The sequence below is a fragment of the Anomaloglossus baeobatrachus genome, chromosome 5 (assembly GCF_048569485.1).
Source record: "Anomaloglossus baeobatrachus isolate aAnoBae1 chromosome 5, aAnoBae1.hap1, whole genome shotgun sequence".
Lineage (NCBI taxonomy): Eukaryota > Metazoa > Chordata > Amphibia > Anura > Aromobatidae > Anomaloglossus > Anomaloglossus baeobatrachus.
The window spans coordinates 409165136-409189660 of record NC_134357.1 but is presented as its reverse complement, the minus strand read 5'-3'; the positions used below and the strand labels follow the sequence as shown (position 1 = coordinate 409189660).

At 49.7% G+C, this 24525-nt stretch overlaps 1 protein-coding gene across 2 annotated transcripts in view; it reads left to right on the top strand.

The window, feature by feature from the left end:
- Positions 1–24525, top strand: part of DLX4 (distal-less homeobox 4) — a 41150-nt gene that overhangs the window by 5234 nt on the left and 11391 nt on the right. The gene's annotated exons all lie outside the window — the stretch shown is intronic.

The window sequence follows — 24525 nt, the reverse complement described above, 5'->3', positions numbered from 1 at the left end:
CACTGCGTTGAGAAACACGTGATGGTGTCTCCGCAGTGGTGGATGTTGATCTCCCTAAGGTCAACCATCCTTGCTCACATAGTCTTTTACTAGGCAATGCTCCCACTAGCCAGATTCCTACTCCACACTGATGAGGGGCAAATACCCCGAAACGGCTGTCTGTGGATGGATACCATGTTTGGCATAGGTGGTCTCCTTGACTGGAGACTGCCCTTCCCGTGGTTGTTCCTTCCCGGTGAAAGACCTGGCTAGTTTCCTGCCAGCGTTGAGAAACATGTGATGGTGTCTCCGCAGGCCTTCTTGCTTTGAATATTTCCCAGGGGGCATTGCTCTAGAATCACTGCGTTGAGAAACACGTGATGGTGTCTCCGCAGTGGTGGAAGTTGATCTCCCTAAGGTCAACCATCCTTGCTCACATATATATATATATATATATATATATATATATATATATATATATATATAAAATGATACATATATATATAATATATATATACATATATATATATATATATATATATGTATATACACACCATATTATAAATGAAAATAAGAATTATAGGCTGTTAAAGGAGCAAGAATAATATGATATATATATATATATATATATACACTGTACAGTGTGTGTGTATATATAATACATTGATATATATATATATATAGATATATAGATATATATATCATATTATTCTTGCTCTTTTAATAACCTACAATTCTTATGTTCATTTTTAATATGTCTTTTTTTATTTTTCTTTAATTTTATTATTGTTTGGGTTCTTTTTGCCTACAGGTGTTTTTTATTTTATGATTTTACACAATTTGGCCAAGAGTAGGAAATGTTATAAAATAAAGAAATAAACATTACTTATTTAATGTTCTACCCATTTGTGCTGCCACTTTAGTGGTCCCATCCGGTCAAGCTGTGATGCCATCCCATCAATCATCCACATGACTGCCTCAGCCAATGACTGGCTATAGAAGTCATGTGCCATATCTCCATAGGTCACTACTGCGGCTAGTGATTGGCTGCAGTGGTCAACGAATGATGGACAGGACATTATCAACGCAGGACTGGAGGGGACCACAAGAGTAGCAGCCCTGTAAGGGTAAGAAGTTCAATGGGTGAGCAAACCCCTTTCATTTTTTTCTATGTTTTTTTGTATATTCGCATAAATTTTGTTGTTTACTAAGTACTATTTGTTTTGCGGTTCTGTATTTTCTTGCTTTTTTGATTTTCCTTTTTATTTAGCTTTTTTTTTTTTAGAAATTGTTCAACTGCACAAATTATGCCCCATTCTGAACAGTTACATACTAGTCTTTCAAAGTGCTGTAATGAACACTATATAGAATAAAGGGTGCTTTACACACTGTAACATCACTACCGATAAATCGTCGGGGTCACGTCATTAGTGACGCACATCTGGCGCCGGTAGCGACATCGCAGCATGTGACACCAAGGAGCGACGATCAACAATCGCAAAATCGTTCAAAAACGTTGATCGTTGACACGTCGCTCCTTTCCTTAATATCATTGCTGCCACAGGTACGATGTTGTTCGTCGTTCCTGCGGCATCACACATCACTATGTGTGACACCGCAGGAACGACGAACATCTCTTTACCTCCGTCCACCGGCAATGCGGAAGGAAGGAGGTGGGCGTCCCGCTCATCTCCGCCCCTCCGCTTCTATTGGCCGGCCACTTAGTGACGCCGCAGTGATGTCGCTATGATGCCGAACGCACCTCCCCCTTGGGGGAGGAATTGTTCGGCGGTCACAGCGACGTCACTGACAAGGTATGTGCGTGTGACACTGCCGTAGCAATAATGTTCGCTACGGCAGTGATCACCAAATGTCGTAGGAACGACGGGGGCAGGTGCTATCGCGCACAACATCGCTAGCTATCGCTAGCAATGTCGCAGCATGTAACGCACCCTTAAGTGTTTCAGAAAAATCTAAATGTGCCCATAACTAAAAAACATTGTCCTTTTTTCAGTAAATGTATGTTCAGCAGTTTGCATGGGTTTCGTCGTCAGCTGTTGTATGAAGATGGGTAGCATAAGATGAAGATGGCCAACACTAGAAGGTGTCTTCACAGTGCTGTCATATCTTGACAGGTTTCCAAGAAGCATATGAATTCCCATAGCTGTTGCCCACTATTCAGTGAGTTGTGAAGTCTAGTGCCAAACACCATAAACATGGGGTCAAAGTTTTTTGCATACTCATTTGCCAGCATGGCTGCTATAGAATTTCAATAGGTATTCTTGCATTACCCTTCAGATCAATGGGTTCTCAACTATTTCAGGTCATTAATATTAGATCGGTGGTGATTGGACACCTGGCACCCCTACTGATCAGCTGTTAATAAGCCCAGTGATGCCTGCATGTAGACAGTGTATGAGTTGGGACACCATAGCTTCTTACACCCTATAGTGGCTACTGCGAAGAACTACATCTCAGATCAGTCCTCAGTCATATGTAGGGTTGCATGTGCTCACCTGAGAAGCATTTCATTCAGGAATGTAGAGGTGTGGGGTGTAAGGGTAACATATGAACAAAGGCTCTAGTATCTGAGAGGGCCTCTATCACATAAAATCATAGAATGATAGAGCAGGAAGGGACCTTAAGGGCCATTGGATCCAACCCCCTGTGAGCGCAGGTTATCCTAAGTCATCCCAGCTATATGTTTATCCAGTTTCATAAGAAAATGACAGTTTCATAAGAAAATAACAGTCTTATAAATATCACATACAATGGCAGACACAAACAAAAAAGGGTCCCTGTGAAAAAACATAATATGGGCCATTTGCAATCTAATAGCTCATCATAATGCACAATTACAATTGCTTTGAAGGTGGAAATGGGCTCCCTGACCTCTTGAGCCTCTGTGCGGCTGCACAAGGTGCATCAATGATGTGTCTGCCCCTGATCACATAATAGATGGAGGCATTAGTGGACTAGTTGGATGTAGTATATTGCTCTCTGCAGCCAACCCTAGCAATGAGGATTTTTGTCTAGGGAATATGTGAAAGTACAGACATTAAACAATCCTTACACCAGTGACTAATCATTGCTCTTCTTAAAGGTGTGATCACTTTACAATTGAAAAGAAATATTTAGTCCCTGCTCCTGACCTGGGCCTCCTCTTGACTACATACTGGTCACAGGTCACATGGCCTACATCATGGATGACGTCTTCCTCATCCTTTATTTCAGACTCTCTACACCTGCACTGCGGTCTATCTCTGTTCTTCAGCACACTTCAGGCTTCTATCAATTGCCCACGTGGTGGAGTCAGCTTCTCTTCACCTTGTCTTGTAACTTCGGCAGTCTGCCACCAAAACAACATGGACTTCACTTTACACTTCCACAGCTCCTGTCCATTACTGGGGCTTCTCACAGCTAGGGTGGTACTACCTCCTCTTCCTAAGGCAGCAGAAATGTCTCTTCTCAGGACAATCGCCAAGACAATCTCCCCTCTCTATGTATGAGGCAACATACCGTATAGCTTGACAAACATGTCCCTCACCAGTCACAGGTTTGTGTTAGGCCTCCAACACACATCCGTGAAATACGTGCATGTTTGGTCCGTTTCCGTGTATACCGGAAACACGAGCAAACGTGCACCAATGTTATTTAATGTTTGAGGACACATGTGCGTTTTTCATTAAGGTCCGTGTGTCCGTGTGCGTGCTACGTTTGTGTCTCCGTTTTGCACGGAAGCATGTCAGTTTTCAGCACGCAACACGCAGCACGGACCCAATGAAAGTCAATGGGTCTGTGCGCACGTCCGAGTGACACGGACGCATCTCTGTATGCTCCGTGAACGTTTTGTGCTTTTTCATGTGATGTCGGGTTTTTTTTTCTGTGTCGTTCTCTCCCTCAGTCCGTCGGTCGGTCGGTCTCTCTCTATGTCTGTCGGTCGGTCTCTCTGTCTTATCTGTCCCTCTCGCTGTCTGTCAGTCAGTTCCCCCCCTCTCTCATACTTACCGTTCCCCGATCTCCGGCGCGGCACTGCTGTTATAAAAGCTCCGGCGGCTTTTACTATTTTGAAAAAGCCGGCCACTCATTAAACAATCTCGTATTCCCTGCTTTCCCCGCCCACCGGCAAATATGATTGGTTGCAGTGAGACACGCCCACACGCTGAGTGACAGCTGTCTAACTGCAACCAATCGCAGCCACCGGTGGGCGCGTCACTATGGAGCATAGAAATAAATAAATAATTAAAAAAACGGCGTGCGGTCCCCCCAATTTTAATACCAGCCAGATAAAACCATACAGCTGCAGGCTGGTATTCTCAGGATGGGGAGCCCCACGTTATGGGGAGCCCCCCCAGCCTAACAATATCAGCCAGCAGCCGCCCAGAATTTCCGCATCTATTTGCTGCGACAGTTCTGGGACTGTACCCGGCTCTTCCCGATTTGCCATGGTGCGTTGGCAATCGGGGTAATAAGGAGTTAATGGCAGCCCATAGCTGCCTCTAAATCCTAGATTAATCATGTTAGGCGTCTCCCGAGATACCTTCCATGAGTAATCTGTAAGTTACAGTAAATAAACACACACACCTGAAAAAATCCTTTATTTGCAATAAAAACCACTAACAAATACCCTCATTCACCACTTTATTCAGCCCGAAAAAGCCCTCCATGTCTGGCGTAATCCACGGAGTTCCAGCGTCGCTTCCAGCTCTGCTATATGGAGGTGATAGGAGCTGCAGAAGACACCGCCGCTCCAGACAGCTCCATGCAGCAACTGAAGAGAGCTGCGCGAAATAATGGATTTTTTCAGGTGTGTGTGTTTATTTACTGTAACTTACAGATTAATCATGGAAGGTATCTCGGGGAGACACCTGACATGATTAATCTAGGATTTTGTGGCAGCTATGGGCTGCCATTAACTCCTTATTACCCCGATTGTCAATGCACCAGGGCAAATCGGGAAGAGCCGGGTACAGTCCCAGAACTGTCGCATCTAATGTATGCGGCAATTCTGGGCAGCTGATGACTGATATTGTTAGGCTGGGGGGCTCCCCATAACGTGGGGATCCCCATCCTGAGAATACCAGCCTGCAGCCGTATGGCTTTATCTGGCTGGTATTAAAATTGGGGGGAACACACGCCATTTTTTTTATTAATTAATTTATTTATTTCTATGCTCCATAGTGACACGCTCACCGGCGGCTGTGATTGGTTGCAGTTAGACAGCTGTCACTCAGCGTGTGGGCGTGTCAGACTGCAACCAATCATATTTGCCGGTGGGCGGGGAAAGCAGGGAATACGAGATTGTTTAATGAGCGGCCGGCTTTTTCAAAATAATAAAAGCCGCCAGAGCAGTGTGAATGCCGTGCAGCGCCTTGCTGGTGATCGGGGATCGGTGAGTATGAGAGAGGGCTTCTCACTTCCGTCACTCGGGGAATTAGCGGTCACCGGTGAATCCTTCACGGGTGACCGCTAATCATTACGCGGCACACAGACAGAGCCGCAGCATGACAATGAATTCGGGTGAAGTTCACCCGAGTTCATTCTCATAGCGCAACTCTGTCTGCTGTCAGCCGACATGTAGTAACGACATTTTGCATCACACACGCAACATTTCTCACGGAAAACACAAACACATGTCAGTTACGTTTCACACGCACACACAGACATTTCACACGCACATACGGCTAGCATACGGATACACATGCAGGCCACACATACCATAAAAACGGACCTAAAAAACGAAAAACGGATCCGAGAAATGAGCCGTATTACACGCACGTGGTTTTCAAGGACGTGTGTTTCAGGCCTCAAAGGTAGAGCTACACCTGCTGCTCATGCCCTCAGTGGCTGACCCTGGATGGCGGGAAGTTGGCCAAAAAGTAACTTGGGCCATGTTTACTGTGCGTAATTGAGCTATCCCACAAGCACACTTCTCCAACCAATTAATATGTTAACCTTCAACAATTTGGATAAGCTAAGAGTTTCCCCCCACAAGTTACTCTAGCTAAAATAAACAGATGCATGGCTATCTGCCCAACATTTGCTCATAAAAATAACACAGCAATGTGTATATCATGTTGAGGGACTTTAAAAGGGGCAAATAAATGGGACAATTCCATTGGTAAGATGGTGACTATTGACAGCTCATTTCAAAGCTCTATTGCAGATTTTCAGAAGGGTTCAGGATCTATTCTACTTATATAACTGACTGCACAACACCATATATTCTTTCATGAATGTTCTCCTCTGCTTATGGTTTCTTCAAGTAGAATGTTCCAGGTCCAGAGGTAACAAAGCATCTGTATACCATCATATTATCGCCACTATCCATCTCATATGCAAAAGGTTCTGAATTTAAAGTTCCAAACGCCTGGTCTTTTCTCGTCCACCCTCATTAAAATGCTATTCCAAACCTAGCGCTTATGAGTATGGAATCGTCAGTGGAGATTGCTGTTAAGACCAAATCAATCAACCAGGTACAGGACACAATGCTTTTTAATATTGGAACAAATAATTAGGAACAAGGAGAAGAATAATTGATGGGTGGACCAAATGTGATATATAAATAAGTAAAAAAAAAAGAATACTGGCCAGACATATCAGTAAGTCATAATATCACAAGATTACAAGTTCAATTCACCAATAACGTGTATGGTAAGTAAGAGCAGATGGGAGCAACAGCAGGAGGAGCTGCCAAAAAGAAGGCTGAATAAGGGGCATAATAGCCTATAAAAACTAAAGTAAGCAGGACTCAGGGGTTTACTCACTAACGGACAACTGAAGCGCGTTTCGCCATTGGCTTTCTCTGGCGTTGTCACCCTAGATGAAGCTGTTGGGGGCATTGCTTGATCTAGGATTTATTTGTACAAAAATGTTGGTACTTTTATTGGTAAAGTGACTAAGTGAGCATCCTCCTGTGCTTTGATTCACAGAGGAACAGACAGTGTGCTCTCAAGGGCCCTCTGCAGACTTGCCCATTATAAGTCCTGGTGCCAGTCTGACACTTGTCCTAGTCACTTGTGATGTTTATAGAACTAGGCGGCCTTGTAAAGGATTAGTATTCAATTACAGTTGGAAGAAACTCGAATGTACATGCACTGTTTCACTATGCAAAAATATTAGTATGACGCCCCTGGACTATCAGGTCGTCACAGGGTACTGCACAAACTTCCCTTCCATGCAATATTCCAAGTCCCTCATGGTTCTGGGTCCCTATCTGACAGTGTTGCCTCCAACAGCAAATCAAATCCTAGATACACTCTCTGCCACACCCACCAGGCACACCAGTGGACGGCTTGAGTGGAATAGAGTCGCCCACCTGGGGGGGTAAGGGAGGGGAGGTGAGGAGTGTAGTCAGTTTGGAGTGTGTAGTCAGAGAGTGAGAGTGATAGGAGGTCGGGAGCGGTGGCTCCTAAGAGAAGCTGTCTAGGTTACAGACGGTGGTCTGGACCTAGAGGAGTCGGACCCCCGGTTGCAGGGGATTGTGACAAGGTTCCTGGACCTGTCAAGGAGGACAGCCGTCAGCCTAGCACTATCACCGGTCCCGGTACAGAAGGCACGACGGGGTACACGCACCCTAGGTCGGAGAGTAGCTTCAGGTAACCCGACAATTCACCTGAGGAGAACAGAGCCTTTATGATCTGTTCCCACCTGCTCCAGAATCGGGGAATTGGCGCAACGAGGGGGATAGGACTTTCCAATCCAAAATGGTCTAGAAAATCCCAAGCGTGAGCCCTAAGAGCAAGCTCTCACACTTAGCCACAGTGGGGATCGGGGCCCAGCAAGTACAATACTACTGGGCCACCACATTGAAGTTAAACTTAGTGCCAGGAGGCAGGTCACGGATCACCAGGCAACACTGTAGGGGACAGGACCCTGACGAGCTCCCCTCAGCGGCAGCGGCACCCAGAGAGTTGGTTTACCAGGTTGTCAGCGTCTGCTTATTGACTGAGTGAGTACGAGAGTGACCCCTGTGTACCGCCCCAGCAGCCAATACTGCTCGGATCCAGATCTGCAGTGGTTCGAGAAGTCTCCGGACCCGGGAGGGGTCGCGCGGTCACCCGAAATAAAAGGGGGGTATTTTCAGGGGGTTTTGTGCTTAGAGTTAGTGATGCCACCCACGGTGTGTGGTAACGTGGAATACCACCGCTGCTGTTGGGAGCGCCCGGTGGCGATGGGATGGCAGCTAGTTGTTTAACCCCTCCGTGGGTAGGGGAGAAATGCCCCGGGGCTCGGTAATAGTGAAGTGGGGATACCGTCGGGGAGGAAAGGGTCACTGCGTACTCACTCAGTCCAATAACGCTGACACCGACAACTTGTAAACCAAAATTCTGAGCACCGCTGGAGGAGGGAGGGAGCACGTCTGGATCCCGTGCCCGAAGGTGTTGCTTGTTAGCCTGTGACCTTTTCCTTGGCACCTTCTTTGCTATTTGGCCCCTATAGTATAGAACTAGTCGGGTCCCGCTCACCTGTATGACTAACGGAGTGAGCTTGCTCTCAGGGTTCACGCTTGGGATTTGCTGGACTATATATTGGGAAAGTCCTATCCCCCTCGTTGCTCTAGTACCCCGATTTTGGAGTGGGTGGAGGACGACTCTTGAAGACTTCGCCCTCCTCGGGTAAATTACCAGGACGCGTGAAGCTACTTCCCGGCCTAGGATCCACGTACCCCGTCGTGACCTGGCCCCTGCCCGGAGATGGCTCAAGGCCGCTGGCTGCCCTCCTCGGCAGTTCCGTGCCCCTTGACGCGATCCCCTGCGACTGGGGTTCAAGCTCCTACCAGGCCCAGACCAACGTCTGCCACCTAGTATTCTCAAGGAGCCCTGCTCCCAACCTCCTCAAACGCTACACCTCTCTCCACTCTCTGCTCCTGACACTCCTGACCCTCCCAAACCAACCCCCCAAGTGGGCGGCCCTATTCCCTTCAGGCTACCCATTGGTGTGTCTGGTGGGTGTGGTGCAGAGTGTTTCTAGGGTTTTAATTAGCTCGTTCTTAGCAGCACCAAAGGCCAGGGACCCGTAACCAAGGAGGATTGGATACCATGCAGAAGGGCAGGTTGCACAATATCCTGTGACGACCTGATAGGCCAGGGAGTCACACCTGCATCCCACTGCACCCCACACCGAGTCCCAGGGCATCCCCCTACCCGTGGAGGGCTACGACACCTTGCTGCCCCACTTCAACACCCCGGGTACTCCCAACAGCAGCGGCGGTACTCCCAATTACCGTACACCACGGGTGGCGTCACGAACTATACCTAAATTCCCCTGTACATACTCCTCTTCATTTGAGTTGCCGCACGACCCCCGGGTCCGTAGACCCTCGAGCCACAGCGAACCCAGATCCGAGCAGCTCGGCTGCTTCCACGGGGCGGCACATTAGCATATGCGATTGCTGGGAAAAAAAAAGCATTTTATTTTCACAGACCTCCATGTATATATATCAGCTGTGCTATTAATCTCCCAGGCGAATGGCAGATCTAATCATGTACCACTGTATTGTTTCAAAAGAGACTATACATCTATATTATAGCATATGATGGAATATGGTATGATGCTACTCTGTATCAATACATAAGAAAAAAAAGCACTGTATACCTTGATATGATATATTAGGCCCCAATCTGCATGGGGCCTAAGAGGACTGTACTTTTGCATAGCGTATAATTGTGGGCATGTCAGAAATGGTAGTTGTTTAACCGGAGTTCCACAAGGTGGAAACATCTGCTGTAGAGAATATCGGCCTCTTAGTATGTGGCTCAGATATACAATATGCGGAATGTGCTATTTGAAAAATACAAAACCATGAACAGGGGTACAAGGTTTTCGCATCTTCTTAGTAACATATTATCAAACTTCCTTTAATGGGAACTGTAGTCAGGCTGTTGTAAGGGAAAGATATGGCATGTAGGTCACAGCCATACGTGTCCCCCCAATATCCAAGAATGCCATTGAGTTACATTGGGTGGTCCTGAGCCTTAAGCGGGCTTTACACAAGACGACTGATCGTACGATGCATCGTCGGGGTCACGGTTTTCGTGACGCACATCCGGCATCGTACACGACGGCGTCTCGTGTGACACCTCCTAGCGATGCAGTATCGCTCACAAATCGTGAGTCGTGTACTCGTCGCTAGGTTTCTTAAAATTGTTTAATTAAAATGGCGGCGGTTGTTCATCGTTTCCGTGGCATCACACGTTGCTCCGTGTGACACCACGATGAACAGCAGCTTTACCTGCCTCCCGCGGCACCCGACGGCTTAATGGAAGGAAGGAGGTGGGCGGGATGTTTACATCCCGCTCATCTCCACCCCTCCGCTTCTATTGGCCGGCTGCCGTGTGACGTCGCTGTGACGCCGAACGTCCCTCCCACTCCAAGAAGTGGACATTCGTCACCCACAGCGAGGTCGTCTGTAAGGTAAGTATGTGTGACAGGGGTTAAACAAGTTTATGTGTGTCGCCCTGGGCAAGCCAGGGGACACAGGTCACAACACCACCACACCCCACACTCCAGGTAGGCACACCATGCTAACCAGAAATCCTTGTTGCCTTCCTCCAGGAGTCTGTTGATGCACACCAGGGGGTGGGCCAGGCGGTTGGCTCCGCCCACCGAGGAGCTCACAACTCTGGAGGCAGGAAGTAACCAGGCAGATTAGCCCAGGCAGGGCAAGTGTGAGGAGTTAAGTGAGAGAGTAAACAGCTAAGTGAAAGTGGTGAAAGTAGAGAAGTGTAAAGGAGAAAAGCAAGTAAAGTGACAGAAGGAAAAGCCTGAAGGGTCCAGCTCTGTGTAGGGCCAGAACAGCAAGGTCAGCGACGGCGGTGACTGTCTGGAGGGGGACCGTTTGGAAGTTCCTGGAAGGACCCCGTTGGCTGTGTGCCCGGTGGTCTGGAGCAGTGTTCCGAAGGACAGTCAGCACCAGGGCAGGGGCCTCTCGGACCCCGGCAAGGCTAGGAGTCGCCAAATTTGCCGAATCCATCAGTGACGGGGACGCAGATCCCCCAACAACCAAGTCCCGATTGACGGCAACAGCCCAACCATTACCGGGGAGACACCGCCACCGCCAGGGCACCAGTTTCCCCAGGGCCAGCGCCTGCGGGCAAAGTGTAGAGCTCCTCCGGCCCAGATTGCAGTCGGGGAGCGGGTAACCGGAGGGAATCCACCGCTACCATCAGACAACACAGGTGCAAGGAAGAGAGACGTCACCGTCACCTACCGGGAGTGCAGGTGCAGCCGTCTGTGGGACCGTCCTACCAGCCGTTGGTTTACCGTACAAACTGTGTCCGTGTCTCAGGCTGAGTGAGTACCACAGTGCCGCAAGGCACAGCGCTGCCCCCGCGTCCCTGCGCCCACCGGGCCCTACACTTTACATCTCTTCACTGGGCCCCGGGATCACCAACCCCTACCCACGGAGGGGCAACACAACACCTGGCTGCTCCGCATCACCATCCCTGGGACCCCCATACTGAGCAGCGGTGGTGCAATCACCACAACCGTGGGTGGCGTCACGAACTATAACAATCCCCACACCCAACAAACACCCCCTTTCACTCACGGGCGAGGAGTGTCGCTCGAGACACCCCGGGATCCGGCCCACAGCTCGAGCCACCAGGAGCAACCGCCGGACCCGAGCAGAAGGGGTGAGCGCGGTGTGCTGACACCCTCCTCCCCGCCCGCGACAACTTGGCGTCACGAACAGGATCTTACCGCTCTGCCGTCAGGTAGAGGTGCGCCTTGTTACCGCCGGAGGTATCCGGCAGAAAAATTTCAGAAGCCGCCATCTTTGGCGCGAAAAGTTCCCGCTCGAGCGTCTTCTCGAGCAGTAGAGGCGCGAAGGCCAAAACCCCGCCCCGAGAGAGGAGGGGCCGGAGAGAGCTAAGGGGGACGCGATGGCGGCTGGCGGCATGTAGTCGCCGCTGTAAAAGCAGGGACGCCAGGACCTTGCAAGAAGACCGTTCCTGGAAGCAAACAGAAAAGACACCATGTGGATGCCGTCCCGAAACACCGTGGCCCCCGCACCGGGAACCGCAGCGTGGGTGGAAATCCGGACCGCGCAGCTCCACCTAAGGCTGCAGGTCAAGATGCAGCTCCTCTTGGAGGAGTGGGAGACCGACATGGCGGACGTTATAGCCACCGTGCGGAGACGCGAGGAGGAAGCGGAGGAAGGGAGGGTGAGTGACCCACGCCCCTATGTCCCGGAGGGACCGGTCGCTGCGGCTGAGGGACCCGGTCCAAGCCCTCTCCCCCCGTTGCCTCCCTCGCCACCCGTCTTGGAGGCCGTGACCCCGCCACTAGGCCCGCTACCACCGCAACCGGTAGCGATACCCAGCCCGTCCGCCCCAGTGGACCGACCTGTAGCCGGAGCCCAAAGCAAACCGGAGGCATTGCCTTGGAAGGCCCCGAAGATTGTGCCAGAGACAGTCCCCGAGCAGTTTCCCGAGCCGGAGCAGATGACCCGCTCCGAGCCGAAGGCCCAACTGCGGAAAGCTCCTGTGCCCATCCCCCACACCTCGGCTGAGGTGGCACCGGGTTGTTGCTGCAAGGCAGCGCCCAAGGCCATGACACCGCGGGATACGCTACCCACCTTCCTGACAGTGGGTAACGTGCTGGATGTCCCGCGGGGCTCAACCCGTGCGCCGGAGCTGGCAGCAGCGCCATACTGGGACAGGGAGCCGACAAAGCTGGGCCTGGAGATCGCGGAGAGGGAGAGCAGGAAAGCCGAGCTGGTGGCCCGAGCCATTCGGGAAAAGGAAAACCTGCGGCAAGCGACCTTCCGTGTCCGGGGCCCGTTCTACGAGGGGCAGGTGAGGCGGTTTGATGTCCGCCGGGGCTACGGATTCATATACGAACCGGGCCTGGAGGCCGAGGTGTTTGTGGCCCGGCGGGACGTGAATGCCCATCTGCCCGAGGAGCATCCTGGCCGCAATCTTATACCGGGAGACATGGTGCGTTACACCCGGCACTGCGGAGAGAGGGGGTGGTTTGCCCTGGATGTAAAGCTGAAGGGCAGCCTGGAGAGCAAGGTGAGCTCTGCATCCCCTCCCTCGGATGAAGCAGCAAAAGGACTGGAGTAGGGCAGCGGATGCCCGTTGCACCGTCCCCGTTGGGACCATCACTGAAGTTGTGTGTTTGTTAAAAGTTGAAAAGTTTGAAATGATAAGTGAAATTACCGAAGAAGTCACCTGATTTGTTTGTTGATTTGCAACCGGCAGGAGCCGGCACCGTTGTCCCCGTGGGGACCGTTTACAATGCATGGGAACTATCCATGGACAAGCCCGTGAACTTGCAGGGCACCACAAACGTTAAGTGGCTTGTAAATATGTTGGTTACCGTTACCGTTTCCGCAATGCCGCCTCCGGAGAGGCAGGTTGGAGGGAGGGCCCTCAGCGGAGCAGGCTAGGGCCCAGCCACCAAAGGAACCGGTGGCTACCCTCTGGAGGGGAAGGACAGATCCCGCTCGGGTAACTTGTGCTGGACTGTGGGTCAAGGGGTGCTGCCTGGGCTTTAGGGGCAGCATCAGGGCCAGGTTGCTTGGGTGGGAGAGAGCGGAAACCGTGACTGTATACCGTTGCAACGTTTAAGAAATGTGCCTCCCGTCTTGGGAAGAGTTTTGATTAAAAATGTATTCATGTATGTTTAACCCTGTTATCCCCTTTTTACAGAAAATAAAACCGGTGTAGGACGGCAGCCCGCGGACGGTCTGCATTTTGCTAAGGGGGAATGTGTCGCCCTGGGCAAGCCAGGGGACACAGGTCACAACACCACCACACCCCACACTCCAGGTAGGCACACCATGCTAACCAGAAATCCTTGTTGCCTTCCTCCAGGAGTCTGTTGATGCACACCAGGGGGTGGGCCAGGCGGTTGGCTCCGCCCACCGAGGAGCTCACAACTCTGGAGGCAGGAAGTAACCAGGCAGATTAGCCCAGGCAGGGCAAGTGTGAGGAGTTAAGTGAGAGAGTAAACAGCTAAGTGAAAGTGGTGAAAGTAGAGAAGTGTAAAGGAGAAAAGCAAGTAAAGTGACAGAAGGAAAAGCCTGAAGGGTCCAGCTCTGTGTAGGGCCAGAACAGCAAGGTCAGCGACGGCGGTGACTGTCTGGAGGGGGACCGTTTGGAAGTTCCTGGAAGGACCCCGTTGGCTGTGTGCCCGGTGGTCTGGAGCAGTGTTCCGAAGGACAGTCAGCACCAGGGCAGGGGCCTCTCGGACCCCGGCAAGGCTAGGAGTCGCCAAATTTGCCGAATCCGTCAGTGACGGGGACGCAGATCCCCCAACAACCAAGTCCCGATTGACGGCAACAGCCCAACCATTACCGGGGAGACACCGCCACCGCCAGGGCACCAGTTTCCCCAGGGCCAGCGCCTGCGGGCAAAGTGTAGAGCTCCTCCGGCCCAGATTGCAGTCGGGGAGCGGGTAACCGGAGGGAATCCACCGCTACCATCAGACAACACAGGTGCAAGGAAGAGAGACGTCACCGTCACCTACCGGGAGTGCAGGTGCAGCCGTCTGTGGGACCGTCCTACCAGCCGTTGGTTTACCGTACAAACTGTGTCCGTGTCTCAGGCTGAGTGAGTACCACAGTGCCGCAAGGCACAGCGCTGCCCCCGCGTCCCTGCGCCCACCGGGCCCTACACTTTACATCTCTTCACTGGGCCCCGGGATCACCAACCCCTACCCACGGAGGGGCAACACAACACCTGGCTGCTCCGCATCACCATCCCCGGGACCCCCATACTGAGCAGCGGTGGTGCAATCACCACAACCGTGGGTGGCGTCACGAACTATAACAATCCCCACACCCAACAAACACCCCCTTTCACTCACGGGCGAGGAGTGTCGCTCGAGACACCCAGGGATCCGGCCCACAGCTCGAGCCACCAGGAGCAACCGCCGGACCCGAGCAGAAGGGGTGAGCGCGGTGTGCTGACACCCTCCTCCCCGCCCGCGACATATGCGCCACAGGCAACTAATTGCCCGTGATGCAAAAACGACGGGGGAGGGTACGATCGATCGTGCTATCGCACAATCGGTCGTATCGTGTAAAGCAGGCTTTAATGCATGATCTGTAACAACTCCCAACTTTTAGATTGATAGAATTGGTGGCTTAGTGTTCCAATATGCCATTCTATAGCACTATGGCGGGGGTAGGCTGCTAACACTGCCCCCCTACAACTACACCTCTGCTCAGGTGACTAGGATGCTTCTTAACAGGTAATGCCAACAGAAGATTATGCCTTTGGGACCTCTATTTTGCTATTTTCCATCATGTTATCTTTAGTTTTTTGTGGCCTTCCCAACAGGTATTGCTTCCACATTTCTACAAGTATGGCATTCTTCATTGTTGAAGTTGTGGGCCAATATTTGGATTCACCGGCCTTTCTGTATGTCCTTGATCACTGGATGCATCCGATACGATAGGTCACCTGTTCGTCCAACAATGACTGCAAAATCTCACCTTGAGCAATGCAGAATTTCTACATTCCAACTTCCTCCTATTGTGGTGGCCTTTATGACCTGGGCTTCTACAGAAGTCTTCATAATTCCTTTTTCCAGTATCCATAAATCAAGTTACCACGCACTAAAAACATTAAAGGTCAGAAAAACAAATCTATCAATACTGGAAACAGCAAAGGTCTCGGACTAGGTATTTTCGTGCCTAAGGCAGATGCAACAAGTTGCACCCCCATCACCAGAAGAAAAAGTGGCGCATGTAATGCGCTGCACATAATGTTTTCCTTGCACACACAGTCTGTATAACTCCGTTCATCACACCCAAAAAGGAATACATGCCAGACCCACAAGCTAATTGTAATGCTCGCCGGAGGATATGGTAAGGCCGCGAGCCGAAGTGGACCCACTGGACCACAGGGGGGACCTGGGCTTACCCTTTGGTAGGAGGGGCTTGGCTAGCACGCACTGCAAAGCAGACGCCAGGTGCCACTCCCAGGACAGTGACCAAGACTCTGGCATCTGACTGCCAGGGTAAGGACGGACACAGGTGCAGATAGGCAAAGTCTCTAATGTAGACATGATTCAGGACAGCTGAGGCAGATAGTATGGCCTGGACGGACAAGAACAGTCACTTATATAGACAGGGATCGCCGGGACGGCTTAGGCAGAAAGCACGGGCAGGACAGACAGGCACAGCCACTAATATTGACAGGGGCCACCGGGTTGGCTGAGGGTGATAGCACGGCCATGGCAGACAGTCAGTGGTATAGATAGTAACTATCGGAATGGCTGAGGGTCAAAGCACGACCAGGAAAAACAGGCACAGTTACTGGTATAGACACGAACCTTACAGAAGGGGTACAGAAACGTACACTAGCTAGGGAACAGACAGTGGACAAGGGGACTTGACAACTAGCTGGCTAGGGAGCAAATCTCTAACTAATTAATCATGTTGCTTAGGCACCTAATGGGAAGGTGCCTTAAGTACCCAGTGCCTTTCAGCGACCGGCTGAGAGGCACTCTCAGCAAATGGCGCTCTGGCCCTGTAAGAGAAGGGCAGTAATGCGCGCACACACACCTTAGGAGCACTCCCGAAGGACCTGTGCGGAGTGCACAGTCCCCAGGAGAGGAAAGCAGAGAACACCCACATGGTGGACCGCGTGGAAGCCACGCAGCGTGGTGAGGGCCGGCCATGGTGGTGAGTGAGTCGGTGTCCCTGCAGGAGGTAGAGAGAGCCATGCAGGGACGCTGGTGCTACACAAAAACAGATCACATCCAGAGGATTCACTGGGTATATGTAAAAATTAGGGACAGCACCATATATAATAGTAAAGAAGTACATTGGATATAATAAAGGACAACGCTGCATATAATATTAAGGGAAAACAATGTATATAATTTGTAAAATAATATAATATAAAGGAAAGACTCTTTATGTAATAAAGGCCGATTGGGAAGGAGGGAACACATCTGAGTGACCACCGAAACCCAGACATGCCTGCCATATAAGATTGAAAAAAGCAAAACTATATCTCCCAGTATGACCCTTACAAAGGTAAGGCTATACTGGGAGTTGTATTGCAACCAAGAATGTTATCACCCATCTTCACTCTTCAGACCATACATTGATCAGAGGCAGAATAAACAAGCAGATCTTTACAAGTTACACCAACTCTGGATTGCCTATGTTTCTGTTTTCCACCTGCTCCAGACCTTCATTGTGACATCTCCTGGTCACTTATTGCCTCTGCACAATTTACTGCCCCAATATATTTGGTTTCTCACAGCATGCCCCTGAAAATAATATTGTCACATATTGTCGTATATATTTCTTTTAATACTCAATTGCCACTCTTGTTACTCTTGCACAATGCACCCCCTACATAAATGATTAGCAAATATGCCCCTAAATATATGTAATTAATTATAAAATTATCAAGTGTGCCCCAGTTATACAATATATATTTTGCCATAGTGCCTCTTAACTGAATGTAAACTTAGCCACTGCCCCTGAATATAAAATTATCTACATTGCCACCTGAATATAAATTTGCCCACCTTGTTCTCTCCAAAAATTAAACTATTAAATTTGATAGTATGCCCTCCCCTCAGAGTATTATTATCCATTGGGGTGCAGCAAGAAAAGCAAAAATGGATCAGTCATCTTAAAGCTGGTGTCACACACAGCGACAACGACAACGACGTCGCTGCTACGTCACCATTTTCGGTGACGTTGCAGCGACGTCCCGTCGCTGTCGCTGTGTGTGACATCCAGCAACGACCTGGCCCCTGCTGTGAGGTCGCCGGTCGTTGCTGAATGTCCAGCTTCATTTTTTCGTCGTCACTCTCCCGCTGTGACACACACATCGCTGAAGCGAGCAGGAGCCGGCACTGGCAGCTGCGGTAAGCTGTAACCAGCGTAAACATCGGGTAACCAAGGGAAGTCCTTTCCCTGGTTACCCGATGTTTACGCTGGTTACCAGCCTCCGCTCTTGCTGCCAGCGCCGGCTCCTGCACTGTGACATGTGGCTGCAGTATGCATCGGGTAATTAACCCAATGTATACTGTAGCAAAGAGAGCAAGGAGCCAGCGCTAAGCAGTGCGCGCGGCTCCCTGCTCTCTGCACTGTGACATGTAGCTGCAGCACACATCGGGTTAATTAACCCGATGTGTACTGTACCTAGGAGAGCAAGGAGCCAGCGCTAAGCGCGGCTCCCTGCTCTCTGAACATGTAACACAGCGACGTTATGATCGCTGCTTCTGCTGTGTTTGACAGCTAAGCAGCGATCATAACAGCGACTTACAAGGTCGCTGTTACGTCACCGAAAATGGTGACGTAACAGCGACGTCGTTGTCGCTGTCGTTTAGTGTGAACCCAGCTTAAGAGTTGGTGTGAATCATTTTACAAGAACCAGTCCATTTAGCATGTCAGTGATCTGTGGCCACTGGACGGGAGTCTTGAGAGCCGCCTCCTGCCTCCCGGCATCTGCCGCTCTTCTCTTGATTAGCCACCAAGGTGTAACGTCTTTGTTGCATCGTGACACACGTGATTTCCCGCTAAGTTGGCTAATCAAAGAACCTTGGATGCCATGAGAATTGAAGTTGTTTCCAGGGCTCCCGTAGAGCTGCCAGAGATTACTGATGTGCCTAACAGGCTCGATTCGCCCCAACTCCACTCACCTTCCTTCTGTTGGTCTTGCGTGTCCCCATCTGCAGTGCTTTGGCCTCTGTTGGCCAGGGGTTTTGTTGAATGACGCAAGCGACACAAGGACTTCATCAAGCCACTTTTGTTATAAAGAAGGAACTGAGAAGCGAGGCAGGAAGCTGGTGATCACTGACACCTCTCACTGCCAATCAGTGGTGTGGGTGGCATTATACAAAGCTCAGCATTCCGAGGTCTGCTAGATCTGCAGAAGAGAAAATGTCCATCACAATCGCGGTTCCTTAGAGACACATCCATGAGATCACGGTCTCTGCCCCTACATCATGCTGCTGTCAGACTACATAGCACAAACCTGCTGACAGATTCCCTTTAAGGGCATGTAAGGGCTATGAGGAAGACTGCACTAACAAGTGCAGAGGTGAACCTGTAATATTTCAGTACAGGCCAAAAGTTTAGACACCCCTTCTCATCTCTAGAATAACTATTAAGAGGAGACTTTGTGCAGCAGGCCTTCATGGTAAAATAGCTGCTAGGAAACCACTGCTAAGGACAGGCAACAAGCAGAACAGACTTGTTTGGGCTAAAGAACACAAGGAATGGACATTAGACCAGTGGAAATCTGTGGTTTGGTCTGATGAGTCCAAATTTGAGATCTTTGGATCCAACCACCGTGTCTTTGTAGAAAAAGTGAACGGATGGACTCTACATGCCTGGTTTCCACCGTGAAGCATGGAGGAGGAGGTGTGACGGTGTGGGAGTGCTTTGCTGGGGACACTGTTGAGGATTTATTAAAAAATGAAGGCATACAGAACCAGCATGCCTACCACAGCATCTTGCAGCGGCATGCTATTCCATCCGGTTTGCGTTTAGTTGGACCATCATTTATTTTTCAATAGGACAATGACCCCAAACACACCTCCAGGCTGTGTAAGGGCTATTTGACTAAGAAGGAGTGTGATGGGTTGCTACGCCAGATGACCTGGCCTCCACAGTCACCAGACCTGAACCCAATCGAGATGGTTTGGGGTGAGCTTAACCGCAGAGTGAAGGCAAAAGGGCCAACAAGTGCTAAGCATCTCTGGGAACTCCTTCAAGACTGTTGGAAAACCATTTCCGATGACTACTTCTTGAAGCTCATCAAGAGAATGCCAAGAGTGTGCAAAGCAGTAATGAAAGCAAAAGGTGGCTACTTTGAAGAACCTAGAATATAAGACATATTGTCAGTTGTTTCACACTTTTTTGTTAAGTATTTCATTCCAAATGTGTTAATTCATAGTTTTGATGCCTTCAATGTGAATCTACAATTTTTAGAGTCATGAAAATAAAGAAAACTCTTTGAATGAGAAGGTGTGTCCAAACTTTTGATCTGTACTGTATATATTAGAAAATGTCAGTCATGTTTCCAACACATTTATTAAAGTGAAGAAACAAACCCCTTTATGTATTATTACCAGGAATGCTATTATAAATAACTATATATTGCTGAATTCAGTGTTTCTTGAGGTCTACGCTGTATTAGATTTTTCTTTCAAGTAATTACAAAACTTAGTTCACAAAGCCAATAATCTTGGAATAGTCTCAAAGCTAATTAACAATAGTACATTACATATGTCGCGGGCGGGGAGGAGGGTGTCAGCACACTACGCTCACCCCTTCTGCTCGGGTCCGGCGGCTGCTGCTCAGTGGTGGCTCGAGCGGTTGGCCGGATCCCGGGGGTTTCTCGAGCGGCACTCCTCGCCCGTGAGTGAAAGGGGGTTGTTGGGTGTGGGGATGATTATTGTCCGTGACGCCACCCACGGTTGTGGTGACTTCACCACCGCTGCTCTATACGGGGCTCCCGGGGATGGTGATGCGGAGCAGCCAGGTGTTGTATTGCCCCTCCGTGGGTAGGGGTTGGTGATCCCGGGGCCCGGTGATGGTGAGGGAGGTGCAGGGCCTGGTGGGCGCAGGGACGCGGGGGCAGCACTGTGCCTTGCGGCACTGTGGTACTCACTCAGCCTGAGACGTGGACACAGTTTGTACGGTAAACCAAACGGCTGGATAGACGGTCCCACGGACGGCTGCACTTGCTCTCCCGGTAGGTGACGGTGATGTCCCTCTTCCTTGCACCTTGGTGTACTTGATGGTTGCGATGGGTCCCCACCGGTAACCCGCTCCCCGGCTTCAAGCTGGACCGGGGGAGCTCTACTCTTTGCCCGCAGGCGCTGGCCCTAAGAAACTGGTGCCTTGGCGGTGGTGGTGTCTCTTCTATACTGGCTGGGCTGTTGCCTTCAATCGGGACTTGGTTGTTGGGGGATCTACGTCCCCTTCACTGACGGATTTGGCAAATTTGGCGACTCCTAGCCTTGCCGGGGTCCGAGAGGCCCCTGCCCTGGTGCTGACTGTCCTTCGGAACACTGCTCCAGACCGCCGGGCACACAGCCAACGGGGTCCTTCCAGGAACTTCCAAACGGTCCCCCTCCAGACAGTCACCGCCGTCGCTGACCTTGCTGACCTGGTCCTACACAAAGCTGGACCCTTCAGGCTTTCTTTCTTTACTGTCACCTCACTTGCTTTCCTCCTTTACCACTTTTCTACTTTCACTACTCGTTTACTCCTTCACTTAGCTCCTCACTCAAGCTCCTCCTGAGCTAAACTGCCTGGTTCTTCCCGCCTCCAGAGCTGTGAACTCCTCGGTGGGCGGAGCCAACCGCCTGGCCCACCCCCTGGTGTGAATCATCAGCCTCTGGAGGAAGGCAACAAGGATTTTTGGTTAGCTTAGATGTGCCTACCTGGGATGTAGGGTGTGGTGGTGTGTGACCTGTGTCCCCTGGCTTGCCCAGGGCGACACACATATCCCTATAAAACATTTCTTTATTAATTCAATTAAAATCGCCCGGGTAGACAGATAAGTACCAAAAGTAAGGGGGACACAATGTGAAGTGAGGTAGCCGTAAACCTTCTGAGGCTTGGGCAGTAGGGTAAGTGCCAATTGATATTGGATTAACATTTCCATACAACAGGGACTTAATAGGGAAATGATTATCCAATATTAATTGGCACTTACCCTACTGCCCCAGCCTCAGAAGGTTTACGGCTACCTCACTTCACATTGTGTCCCCCTTATTTTTGGTGCTTATCTGTCTACCCGGGCGATTTTAATTGAATTAATAAAAAAATATTTTATAGGGATATGTAATGTACTATTAATTAATTACAAAACTTGCAGTACCATTTTTCACCACTGTGGATGGTGAACACTTTTCATAGAATCTAATGCAACAGCGCCCCTTCCCTTCAGCAAACTTTGTGTCCTGCTAATGGGCATAGCTTTGCATTAAGTTATTACTCCTCCAATGCATCTAAAATGAAAATAATTGAAAAGACTTTGCAATTAGTCCTGAATCATGTAAATTTCCTGATTCAAATGGAGAAACATTTGTCTCTGATTGATGTTTTTGGGTTTTGTTTATAAAACGTTTTTGGATTATAAATAGTAATCAATCAGAATTAAGGGTACTTTACATGCTGCGACATCGCTAGCGATCTCGTTAGTGATGTGAAATTCTAGATCGCAAGTGCGATCTTTCGGGGCGCACATAGGTCATTTTACGCATGTGCGATCTCAAAAGATCGCACGTGCGGTCTAGAATTTCATATCGCTAACGAGATCGCTAGCGATGTCGCAGTGTTTAAAGTAGCCTTTAGAGATGAGCGAATACTAAATATTTGAGATCGGATTATGATATAACAGTACTATTCCAGTATTCATCAGAAATAACAAATCTAATGCAAATCAATGGGGAACCTGAGCATTCTTCTGGGAAATCTTCAAGAAAAATGCTAGGGTTCCCCATTGACTTGCATTAAGTGGGCTTTACACGCTACAATATATCTTACGATGTGTTGGCGGGGTCACGTCATAAGTGACGGACATTCGGCATCGTAAGTTATATTGTAGCGTGTGACAGGTACGTGCGATTGCGCTTGAATGTTTAAACGTTCATCGCATGCACGTCGTTCAATTGCTAAAAATTGAACGTGAGGTTGTTGAATGTTCCCGAGGTAGCATACATCGCTGTGTGTGACACCCCGGGAACGATGAACAGATCTTACCTGCGTCCTGCGGTTCCCGCCGGCAATCTGGAAGGAAGGAGGTGGGCGGGATGTTTACGTCCCTCTCATCTCCGCCCCTCCACTTCTATTGGCCGGCTGCCACGTGACGTCGATGTGACGCCGAACGTCCCTCCCACTCCAGGAAGTGGATGTTCGCCGCCCACATCGAGGTCATATCGAAGGGTAAGTATGTGTGACAGCTTTTAATCGATTGTGCGACACGTTCAACAAATTGAACGTGGCGCACATACGATGGGGGCGGTTACGATCGCATACGATATCGTATGCTTAATCGAAACGTGTAAAGCAGGCTTTAGATTCGTTATTCTTGATGAATACCGGAATAGTACTAGGTATTTAGATATCATAATCCCAACCCGAATATTTCACTATTCGCCCATCTCTAATCAGAATCTATTACCGAACTGTCATTCATTGCAATCACTATTTGTTCTACCTTACAATCAGACTCTTTTCATCATATAGTAAATTCCATGCCCCTCTGAAGTAATATTGATTCTGCGTTTTATGTGAATTCTAATTACAGGTTATCAGAAGAAAGACATCCGTCATTACAGAAACTCTTAATTTTATGACATTAATTATGGTAGACATTGTTAGAGGAGCCAAGAAATCTCATCACGACTTATCTAATCACCACTGCATACTTTTCTGCTGAAGTTAGTGGTTTAGCTTCATAAATCTCTATCAGGGACTGGCTGTTGTTATAAGGAGTAGCCAAACAATTTGCCTTCCATGGCCACCAAACGAATGGCCACCAGGTACTACATGAATGGACCTGGTAGTTCTCACTGTCAGAGTGCGGTGCTGATCTGAGGACCACTGTCTAGAGTGACTAGTTGCTTTTCAAAGAAGATTATTTCTTTATATATTATTTGCAGGTAGGGGTCCGAATCCTCACTAATCACGAGAAGAGCGCTCTGAGACCTGAATGGAGTGATGGGTGATCATGTGCATCACAGCTCCATTAATTGTTTTTGGGACTGGCAGAGATAGTCTTATAGAGAATGAATGAAGTGGTGGTACTCATGCCTGACCACCGCTCCATTTAGACAGGATTCTACTTCTTAAGGGGGCTTTACACGCAACGACATCGCTAACGAGATGTCGTTGGGGTCACGGAATTCGTGACGCACATCCGGCCTCGTTAGCGACGTCGTTGCGTGTGAAACACATGAACGAGCGCTAACAATCAACATTACTCACCTAATCATTGATTGTTGACATGTCATTCTAATCCCAAATATCGTTGCTGGTGCAGGACACAGGTTGTTCATCATTCTTGAGGCAGCACACATCGCTACGTGTGACACCCCAGGAACGAGGAACAACACCGTACCTGCGTCCTCCAGCAACGAGGTGGGCATCACTTTCTTTCGGCTGCTCTCCGCTCCTTCGCTTCTATTGGACGGCTGCCGTGTCACGTCACTGTGACGCCGCACGAACCACCCCCTTAGAAAGGAGGCGGTTCGCCGGCCACAGCGACGTCGCTTGGCAGGTGACGGGTCCAAGCGATGTTGTGCACCACGGGCAGCGATTTGTCCGTGACGCACAACCGACGAGGGCGGGTGCTTTCACCAGCAACATCGCTAGCCATTAGGGGTCCCAGCGGTTGGATTGATCAGCAAGTTATTTCCTATCTGCAACTTTTAAGATGGGAATAACCATTTCAAGCGTCAATGACCTGAGACAGACACTATGTTACCTCCTCATCCACATATACCAGTCTCAGATGTTTTTTGGGGGGGATGAAGAAACTTGGCACTCAAGATCAATGTGAATCTATGTGCCACATAGGCAGCGGTGGACACCGCGTCATACCC